This window comes from Coturnix japonica, chromosome 1 (genome assembly GCF_001577835.2).
Source record: "Coturnix japonica isolate 7356 chromosome 1, Coturnix japonica 2.1, whole genome shotgun sequence".
NCBI lineage: Eukaryota > Metazoa > Chordata > Aves > Galliformes > Phasianidae > Coturnix > Coturnix japonica.
The window spans coordinates 14,214,775-14,225,991 of NC_029516.1; positions in this window are offsets into that span (position 1 = coordinate 14,214,775).

An 11,217-nucleotide genomic window follows, 5' to 3' on the forward strand; every position below is an offset into this window, starting at 1 on the left:
CGCCCAGCCCCAATCCATGCCGTGGGCTGGCTGCCCCCCACCAGCTCAGGCTGCACAGGGCCCCATCCAGCCTGGCCCTGAGCTCCTCCAGGGATGGGGCACCACAGTAGAAGTTCTCCAGCCCTCTGATCATCTTCCTGGCCTCTTCTGGACCCACTCTTAACAGCTTCATGTTGTTCTTGTCTGGAATCCCAGACCTGGATGCAGATGGGGTCTCTCTGCTGCTCTTTCTATGGATCTTACTTCCAGAAGAGTTGGAGACAGTAAATGGTGAAACCCAGTAGCTGGTACAGGAAGCTCATAGTGGGGATGAAGATCAGAATTACGTGTCATGCTTTCAATGGCATGTTTTCAGTGACGGCTGATCCTTCAAAGAAAACGTGATATTCCCTTCGGGTCTGATTCCTGGTATTAACTGCCTTTTTCTATGGGAGGAATCACACAGACATCAAGTTGATGGGCAATCTCCATAAAAAGAAGCTCGTGGGCGAGGTTTTGCCTGACCCTTTGTTTTCTCACTACCATGACATATTCATTTCCCAGCTCAAAAAATGCTCTGTTCCGACTTGCCTGGGTGTGAACTATTTCAAGCTTCTTTCCGAAGGGAATTTAATACAAAATTGAGAAGTTAAAAAAAAAACAACAGGCTGCTACCCAGCTCCAGGCCGTGCTCAGCGCTACAGAGAACAAGCTGCTTCAAGGGATTTCCTTAGAACATGAAGTTTACAAGAGCAGGGAAGAAACCCTATGAATAGTGGGAAGAGTATTTCCCTGTTTTAAGTCCTACTGTGAGATCTCTAGGCTGAAGGAGCCCAGCATTACGTATATGTAATGTTAAGTATAAATTTGTACAGATAGCTTGTATTCAAAACTGCTTATTTCACAAGTGCGGCAGTGATCTACTCCTGCTAAAGTAGCATTGGGAGCAAATGAGCATAGAAACCACAACAGTCAGCCATAAAGCACCTTCTAACCACACTTTATTCATCAACCTTCCAGTTTTCCAACACTTGGAAAGAAAACAGAAGTTTTTTGTGCCATACATTAAAAGTGAATGAAATGAGGTTCTGGAGGGGAACATTATTTATTATCCCTGATATCAAATTAGCTACCAACGCATTAGCCATGAAAAAGGATGAGCACCTAGAAAACAACTTGCAGGTTTGCAGGCCATCTGTGGTGGTTCCTACTCTCTCCTACACTCGAGGTTTAAGCTCTTAGTTGTCTGGGACTGCAGTCAGCACAGATCACCTCCTGTGATCCCAGATGAAGACTAGTGGAGAAGAGAAGCAAGTTATGAGGAAATCAGGACATCTGTGTTGGTGGTTGGGAGTCCCATGTTGCTGCTGGTGACCCTCACTGGTCCCCTGGAGCTGGGGCAGTACAATGAGGGTCTGCATCTGCCCAAAGCCCCTGCAGGAGTCTGAAACCTGCTCTGTGTGTCAAGCTGGTCTGAGGACCCGAGCTGAGTCCTAGTCAGGACTGATTGCCTTGGTATCACTCCAGAGAGGTTAAGCTGGGTAAAACCAGTGTTTTAGACAGCAGTCATCATAAAGAAGTCATTATGTGAACAGGCATTTGGGCTTCTAGTCCTGTGTGAAGCTGTCCCCTTTTCAGCCCAAGAAAGCTCAGTGAGCAAAAGTCGTTACTCCTTTCGCCTTTCATCTGGGTCTATTTTGAGAACAGAAGAATTAGTTTGAGCTCCATCAGATGAAATCTGAACCTTCACCTATTGCAGAAACCACACAGGTTTGGAAATGTTTCAGAAAACACTTTTATTGCTAACATTAATTATTCTTCATGCCAAGAATCGATTCCAAAATGCCAGGATCTTTATTGCAGGAACAATGTTCAAGGCTTCTTGGCTCTATACAGCTTCTATTGTGTAGCGAGAGAAGAAACAGTTCAGGGCTTTCAGACAGGGAGTTTGTTTTAGCCTATCGTGTTGCTGCTTCTTTCAAAATCAGTGTGGAGGGAGCAGTGATTCGGTGTTGTAACTTGTTTATTTCCTTAGACTTAATACCATCCATTTAGAATTTACCCTAAGGAGCTCAGCTCCACCCTTCTCAAATAGTGCCTGTGAGTTTCCTCACTCTAAATAGGCTCGGTATTTTTTCCCCTCACTTGCAGTGGCTGAAGATTCAACTAGTTAAAACATGCAAATAGACAACGACACCGAGAGAAGAGCAAATGTACTGCCCAGAAATTGCACAGTGGCTGAGAGCAAAGAGCTGAGTATGGCACAACTTTTATTTATGGGAAAACCAATGCTCTGTGGGGGAGGATGCATTGTAAGTGCAGTCCTAGAAACAACAGGCTGCCAAAACTGATGCTCCAGTTCAACTAAGCAGTGTAGAAAGCTTTATTTATTGATTTATTGATTTTTATTTTTATTTCTTGCCTTAGAATCATAGAGACATTTCAGTTGGATGCGACCTTCAGGATCACCAAGTCTAATCAACTTGATGCACTGAATCCCATCACTAAAGCGCGTCCCTTAGTGCCACGTCCACATGTCTGCAAGGGAAAATGCAGGTAGGATTTTAGGCTCCAGGTACAGAAACAGAGATGTTTCCAATTGAGAAGCAGCCTTCCTAAAGAGAGAGTGGAAGTGCTGTGCAGGAATGTGCAATGCATTCACACTGTAGAACATCTTGGGGGTAGACATGAAGAGAGTGTGAAAGCAAGGGCACCTTCCAATTGGTCCAGACTGTTAGTTTGCAGAAACTCAATTACGTTCAGAGACAAAGTATTTCAGGCATTTATGGGTGGAAGCACACAGCTGTAATGAAACACTTTCAGGCACGGGGTTAGCTGCCGTGTTGGAAAAATAAAAGCATAGACCGAAATGCTTAACCTGGGAAAGTGAATGAATATGAATTTAGCATTGCAGGTCACTCATGCAACAGCAGTTGTTGAGAGTCTGTGGTGCTCTGAGCAAAACCAGCTGATGTAGGTGCCCAGCATCCTCCTGTTATCTGTACAAGGTGCTGTGGCTCTCACTGTTTACTTAACCTCTCTCGCTGATGGAAAGAGGCTGTCTTGATTTCTGATCCTTGTCTAGAAGTTTACCTTGCACCGTGACTGCTTATCACGTTGCCTTGTTTTACACTGCCCACAGCCTCTCTTTGCTGTCTTGAGGCTGGCAGAGCCCTCTGCATTCCTCTGTCCCATCCCCTCCCCAGCACGGACACCCAGAGCAGTGCCCACACCCGGATGGTCCCGCAGCCCTTTCCAGCAGCCTCTACCCATCTCAGGCCCAACACATATCTGCAGATCACGTCTCTGGCTGCTGGATTTCTTCAGCAATCACTCAGTGTTGTTTCATAAAGGAGAGGAAGCGCATTTGCACTCTTAATGAATTTAGTTGTCATCGCTTGTCAGTTTCGTGCTCTGAGGTCTCAGTTAGGTACCGTAATTATCATTATACTTATATATAGGTAATTATAATCTGGGAAACTTTCCAAATTCTTAAGTGGGATTGGTCAGGCCTGTGCGCAGAGATGGAGCCCCTGCACCAGCAGCCTGCTGGCACCACGGTGGCTGTTTGGAGTCAAGATTTGCTTTGGTGCTCAGGCACAGGTGTAGGTCCTGCCTCAACCTCCTGGCATTCCCCAAGCAGACATGTCAGCCTGGAAGCCTGCAGGCTGTCAGCAGGGAAGCAGGTCAGCAGGGAAAAGGCTCTGAACACCCTGATCTATCTGTAGATGTCCCTGGTCATTGCAGGGGGGTTGGACCAGATGACACTTAATGGTCCTTTCCAACTCAGACCTGAGGATGATGGCATCTTGGGCTGCATCATAAAAAGTGTGGCCAGCAGGTAGGTCGAAGGAGGTGATCCTTGCCCCCCACTCAGCCCCAAAGAGGCCACACCTGGAGTGCTGTGTCCAGTTCTGGGTGCCACAGTTCAAGTGAGACATAGATGTAACTGGAAAGAGCCCACTGCAGGGCCACCACAGTGATGCAAGATCTGTAGCACCTCCTGTGTGAGAAGAGGCTGAGAGAGAGTGGGGCCTGGTCAGCCTGGAGGAGGATCAGAGAGATCTCATCCATGTCCATAAATACCTGAAGGGAGGGTGTAAATGAGGGTGGATCCAGGCTCTTGTCAGTGGTACCCAGTGCCAGAACAGACACTGCAAAATGGAGGTGTGGGGTTACCAAGAGACATGGCTCCAACCAAGCACTTCTCTGTGGGTTCCCCTCTCCCCAGCAGTGTGAATCCCAGCAACTGGAGCTGCTCTGGGGCACGAGCTCACAGCCGCACACTGCTGCCTTGTGGAGAGGGGGCAGCTGGAGTGTCAGAGCACAGGCAGCCCTCACCTGCCGTGTTTATTTAGACTGAATTACCCCCTGACACTTCTGCTGAGTGAGATGCTCCGGGATGTAATAATCACAACTGACATGTTGTTAGCTGCCAGGTCTGATCGCTTCAGCTGGAGTGCCACTGTATTATTGCTGTGATCACTGACGCTGTGAGAGCTCATCTGACAGCCATCAGCATATCTGAAAGGCGCACCGTCCTGCCCTGCTGAGCCCTTTTGTCTCGCTGCTCAGCACTTCAGGAGCTCTCCTCAATTACTTGTGTTTTGTGCCAACTCTGTGCTGCAAATATATCATCTTTATTCACATATCCACAGCACCAATCCTTTACAGGAGCTTTTTCACCGTGGGATGGTGCAAAAGCAAGTGTGGAGATGGCGACAGCTTGGAGTGGTTTTCATGTTTCCGTCCAAAAACTCCTCCTGTCCCTTCCAAAGGAAAGAATAGAGCCGTGCATTTCACCGTGCAGCCACTAGGGAGAGGCAAAAGCTACTGCAAAATAGACTGAAAGCGATAATGTCACAGTATTTCCAAAACATCCCATTTACATCAAACGAAAGCTTCTGGCCAATCTGTCTTCGTGCTTCTTAAAATAGGCCTGGCAAAATTCAAATACAAGAATTAATTTTGAATCTCATTAGCTCTGTAGTCAATTAGTTAATTAGAAAGCGGTTGCAGACAATCCGTATGAAGCACACTCTAATTATCCCTTCCTACCCAGCGCATGAAAAATTCATCATGGTTGGGTTGCTTCACCTTTTAAGACAATGACAGAAGCAGCAGAGAGCATTCAGTGGAGCGTTTTCATAGCAAATCTTCATAATTTGCCTATTAAGTGTTCTCTAAATCATTTTTTTGGGGGGGGATCTGGCCTTACAAAAAGAGTCTTACAGAAGGAAAAAGCAGCAAAACTCAAAGGTATGAAATACTGACTGTGCACATCAGTGTCTATATTCTGGTCATGGTCTTCCCAGGGCCTTCTCATAAGGAGGAGAAACACAAAACTGAATTATGAGGACAACATTTACTACGGCCAAAGTACATCAGTATTTCAGGCTGGTGAAACTGGTGGATGTATCAAGGCTTTTCAGGTGTCACAAGGTTTGGATGGTAGAACTGCTGTATGAAGGGTGACTTCTGCTGGCACAATGGCAAGGGGACGATGAAGCAGCAGAAACCCAGATGAAGGCAGAGAAGGGGAGAAGTGATACCTGGGGTCAGACACTCATCACTGAGTCTTTGCCACCTCTCTTCAGTGCAAAGTGAGGTGCTGCTGTCTGGAACTCCAGCACTGGGGTATTAATCATATTTTATTCCATTTGCTGGAGAACACCCTGAAATGCAACCTTGTCTTGCAGATCAGCAGGGAGGAGACCTATCCACCAAGCCTGATTCCTCCCTGCTACTTCTTTACAAAGAAATTCAGTGCATGAAATCTATGTTCCTGCTGTGAGAGCTGGGCAAGGAAAGCACTTTTTTTTTCACCTGATACTAAGTGGGGAAAACCAAAAGAACAGAGAAAGGCAGTAAGAGTGAACAGTGAGTCAGCAATGCCAGGAGGGAGCAAGAATATCAGGTTTCAGCACCTCGGCCTTCCCAGACTTGTTCTGAATCACAGAAACATAAAACCATTTGAGTTGGAAGGAATCATTGAAGGCCAAGTAGTCCAAACACTCTGCAATGAACAGGATCACCTACAGCCTGGTCAGGGTGCTCAGAGCCCTTGAATGTCTTCAAGAATGGGATATCCACCATCTCTCTGGGCAACATATTCCAGTGCATCACCACCCTTATTGCAGGAACCCCTTCCTTCCTGGAATGGAAGAGGAGTCATCAGCACTTGCTTCTCCTGATGTGGCAGAGCAGCCCTGTTTTCTTAAGGAGATGTTAGCGAGCCCCTTTGACTGACAGTCAGAGATGGGAAGGTGATTTGCTGTTCAGTTAGTCTGAAAAATGGATCCATCAACAAGGTGATCCACTACTTTTAGGGTCCAGCGAAAGCAGAAAGAAGCTTAGTCTGCCTTCCAAAATGAAGAAGAGTGATGAACACATGATGGTGAGGAGGAGGAGGACGAGGAGGAGGAGGAGAGCTTGTTTTGGGAGAGCATGGGAGGAAAGAGAGAGCACTCCAGAGCTCCTTGATGGGTGAGGAGTGAAGTGTAACAGTGGGAACCTCAGGTTTGCTCCTGGGACCCTGTGGAGCTTCAGTAGTGATATGAGTTGGGTATGATATGGGGTCTGGAGGAAGGAGGAGTATTCCTAGAAGAATTGCAGCAACGTGCAGGAAAGACAGCCCAGAAGAAACGCCAGAAAGATTTTGTTTTCCAGCTTTTCTGGGCCAAAGAAGTTAACTGTGCCTCAGGAAAAGACCTGCACGGATCTGCATGGTGTTGATCTGTGATGGATGGCTCATGAGGTGGGTGGAAGGACCAGGCAGTCATTTGCACTTCAGGCAGGGCTTTGCCTCCTCCTGGTGGAGTATTTCACAACAGACAGCAGCTACAGCCCCTGCCCTCCCTTCTGTCTGACTTCTGAAGAGGAGCAGTGACTCACCTGAGCTCCACAGCATCCAGAAATGCCATGATGCCCAGAAATAACAAGTGACATCCCTGCATTGCTTGAACCACAAAGCAGTCACTGCTGGAGGTCATTCCAAAAGGCAAATGAGCAGGAATGCCAGTTACCCAACTTCCTCACCTTACGTTGCAACCTGAATGTGAAATCCAGTCCAAAATCAGTGTGGATTTTGTCTGTGTCAGCTTCTACTTGCTCCCTGAGCAGGTTGTGTTGAAGCTGTCAGTGATGCAGGAGAAAGGCTGAAGGGACCCAGGCTGTCCTCCCACACCATCCGTGATTAAAGAGAACAAATATTTGTCATTAGCTTCCAAACTGTGTGTAAGTTCATGCAGCTCAAAGAGCTGTGTAATTAACTGCTACTAATCCCCCAAACTGAAGTAGGATCACACTGGTTTTAGGGATTACCTCCCACGGGATGCTCTCCTTTGCAATGGGCTGTACCTCACCAGTGGCACCCCATGCTAAGACTGGGCAGATCACCAAGTGTGGGTGAGAGGCAGTGGAGTCAGGGACAGCTGCTCATCTTCTGGTTCTCCAGTGTCCAGTGTTGTCCCTGGGATTCCCCCTCAGCACTTCTCACCCATCTGCCTTGTGCACATATATGAGAGCTCTGCCATGGGCACTGTTTGCTGTAGATACCCGATCTCATTCGACTTATTTTAGCACTGCAGAAATGGAAATAAAGTAATGGGGATGGATGATTTATTCTTTCCCGTTTTCTTTCGTCACTGACACAAGCCGGCTGTGTTTTGATGAGCTGATTTATTTACTGCTGTACCGTGCTGTACCCAGCTTATCTTTACAGGAATGAAAACAACCATCAGCTGTGGGTTTAACTCAGCTCTTATGGCAGGTGCCACAAGTAGCTGTGTGTGTGTATGTGTGTGTTGTCCTCTGGGGTCAGGGCTTTGGGCTGCAATCCAGGTGAGCGGTTGCTGTGCCCCAGTGACTCAGCTCAGCAGCGTGACATGGGCACCGTGTCAGCTCAGGGCTCAAACCCCAGATGATATCATAACCATTCCTGTAGAGATGAGGCGCTGCCTTCTGAGGTTCCGGGACTCAGCACCTTGTGGGGAACTCTGTGCTGAATGACTTGAGGGAGAGAAAAGCCCTGGAAGAGGAAGAACGAGGTTTTTTACCTCACTAAAGATAAGTTCAATTCTAATGGAAATCCCACTTAATTACTGACCAAGCATCTAAACAGGATCTTACATCTGCACCTACTGAGCACAGCTCCTGGGCCTCCAGCTGGTACGCTGGGTACAGCACTTGACATGGTTTGAGTAATACACATCCACATCTTAAATCTCAGCTGTGAGTGCTCAGTTGCAGATGACAGCAACAGAGGAAAGCAGATCTGCTCAACGAAACACAGCCTGGCATGTACAGTGCTATGAAATCCCCGAGTTGATCAGGGATGTCAGCTCAACCCCATGTCTTCTGATGGATCCTTTATAATAGCCAGGCACACTGTACACCTGGCTGACTCTGGGGGCTGGAAAACTGCACACATTGCAGCTGCCTCCCTGGGGTCAGCCTTCATCCAGCTGGTGCGGGAGCACCACATAGCCAAGATATGGGTAAGACACTGTTCTCAATGCTGAAACTGTACCGAGGGATTCACTGTTAAACTGCCTGCAGGGGCAGGAGGGAGACCTGTTATAGAAATTAGTGACAACAGTAACAACAGATGCTGCTATCAGTGGCCAAGGAGGAGACTTCTGTTTGAATCCAGGAGAAGAAGCAGTTTGGGTTTCCACCTGTGGGCTGGCATTCAGCTGTCTTAGAGGTGCGTGGGAGATTTAAGCAACGCCCAGCTGTGTTATCTATAGACAAAGTGAGTCTGGGGCTGCTGGAAATAACATGAAAGGTGTGAATCAATTGAGAGCATGTGATCTGAATGATACATTACCCTAAAAAAAGGGGGTGTGGGGAGGGAAGGGGGCTAAAAAAACAATTAGAAAGAAGAGTATTGGTTTCTGAACAGTCCAAACTGACCATTCCTTTGTATGGAATGAACACACATGGCATGGATGGCTATTTTGCCTCTGCATGCTCTCAGGTCCTGGGAGGGCTGATGGGTACAGGGAAGTTCATTGGATGCTGCACGCACCCTGCAGCTGGTGGGGCAGGATGAGAGCTCCTCCCGCTGCTCCCTTGTAACTGGTTAACTTTGCTATAAAGCAGAGAGCTGCCATTGCTTGCAAACTTGCATCTATTTAGTCTTTTGTCATTAAAATTCTTTGTGCCATCTACGCACTCCTAATCCCTTTGAAATATGGCTGAGCTCCTGGTTGCTGCGATACCCTTTGGCACGGAGGATCTTGCCGTTGTTTTTCATGGTGTGCAGCTGCTTGCTGTGAACTTTCTGCTGCTGCTCAGTGTTATTCATCATCCCCCACTACCAACAAGGAATAACTCAAAGGCCGATCGGCTCACGCTGGCTCTGAAAGCGGCATGGTGCGTGTGGCCCTGTGATTCCAAAGAGATCCATCTTTCCCATTTCTTACTGCCAGGAATAGCATTGCAGGCGTGTGTGTGCAAGGAATCAGTAGAACTGGGGGTTGCAAGAGCTTTTGTCCTCTTGTGTTTCAAACCTGAGGAGAGGGGTGATGAGAAGAGCCGAGCCGCCTGCTGCCGAGCCATAAAGGCTGCTTTGTGCTGAACCATCCCGGCTAAAAAGAGCTCTGCTCTCCCCTGCGAGCTGCCCAGGGGCTGCTGACAGACCCCTCAGGGACAGGCTTTGTCAGCTCCAGGTCAGCTGCGGTGTGAGATGTCTGGGTCCTCCTTGTATTGCAGCTGCAAAAAGGAAAAGGGGTCCTGAGTTTGAATTTAAGCCTTTTCTTTTTTCCTACCACCAAGTTTTCCAGTTAGAGTTGGCGCACTCTGCACTGCGGCCCAAGTGCAGAATGGGCTGAAGGTGAGTCTGTGTAGATGTGGGTGAGACGCTGTGAGAAGGGAGGGGAGGATGCTGCTGCTCTATCAGCACTTGGATGTGATTTCATTACCTGAAGGATGGAAGGGAGAAGCTGTGGGACAAATGTTCACCCCAAGAACACACAGCCAGGCTCTGGTCTCAGTCTGGGGTCGCTTCCAATGCTTCTCAGCCGCTGTCATTATGAACCACAGATCTTCCCATTGCTCTTACAGCCCTCTAGGAGACAGTTAAATCTGTGACATTTGTTTTCTGAATGAATTTTGTAAGAGCCATAAGAGGTTTTTTTCAGGAAGGATTAGTATTATGGATACTAACAAGCAAGAATTCATTATTTTATTTTACTTTTTTTTAAACATCTGCATTAAGGGAGAAAATGAGAAATATTTTGAGAACAGCTTTCCTTCATAGGAGAAAGCAGAAGTGCCGTTCCTCTCCCTTTCTCACACCATCTGTGTGTATTAACGCTAACTATTTTAGAAACAAAACATCTCTTACATCTTTCAAGCAAGCCAGGCTAATGCAATCCATATAACCACCAAGGCAAGTGCGGGAGCCGTGTAGAAAGGAGAAAAAGCTTTCTTTTATGCTTTCTTCTAAGCTTCAGAGGCCTAAGAAATCTGCCTGAATCTCTCCACAGTTCATGAGGAGTGCAAGGCAGACAGTGCATTATCTTGCACTGATACTGCAGAGTGCAGTATCTTGTTTCCTGCAATTACTGCAGGGGAATCATAGAATCACAGAATCATGGAATGGCCGGGGTTGAAAAGGAGCACAATGACCATCTGGTTTCAACCCCCTGCTATGTGCAGGGTCACCAACCACCAGACCAGGCTGCCCAGAGCCACATCCAGCCTGGCCTTGAATGCCTCCAGGGATGGATCCATCTCTGAATCTGAGAACAACCACATTTGTGTGGCATTTGAGTCCACCTGATGGTCTCTGCATGACCAGTTAATAACTAAATAATAACTGGATAACTCAAATGTTGGCTCTTGTTTTCCCAGCATCCCGGGGGCCCATGACCATAGGGTATGCTCTACCTTTTGTCACCTGGTCTAAGTCTTCCCAAGGCCCAGGTGTCAGCTCTGCTATAAAAATGCGCTGTGAGAGCTGCTCTGCAAAGGGTTACCAGAGAGGAAATGAACATCAGAGTCCAAAGAAAGATGGTTTCAGTGACAGTGATCACTAAGTTGACGTTTCTAGACCACGAATCTCAGTGCTTCTGGCTGTGTGAGGGGGAAGCGTCGTCCCTGTGCACCACGACCCCAGGAGTGCTCCCTTCCATGGGACACTGCTATATGCTCCCCATTGCCCCCAGAAGAATGAAGAATACAGGGCTTGCTTGGGGTTGTGAAAGGGCAGAAGCAAAGGCACCTGAGAGC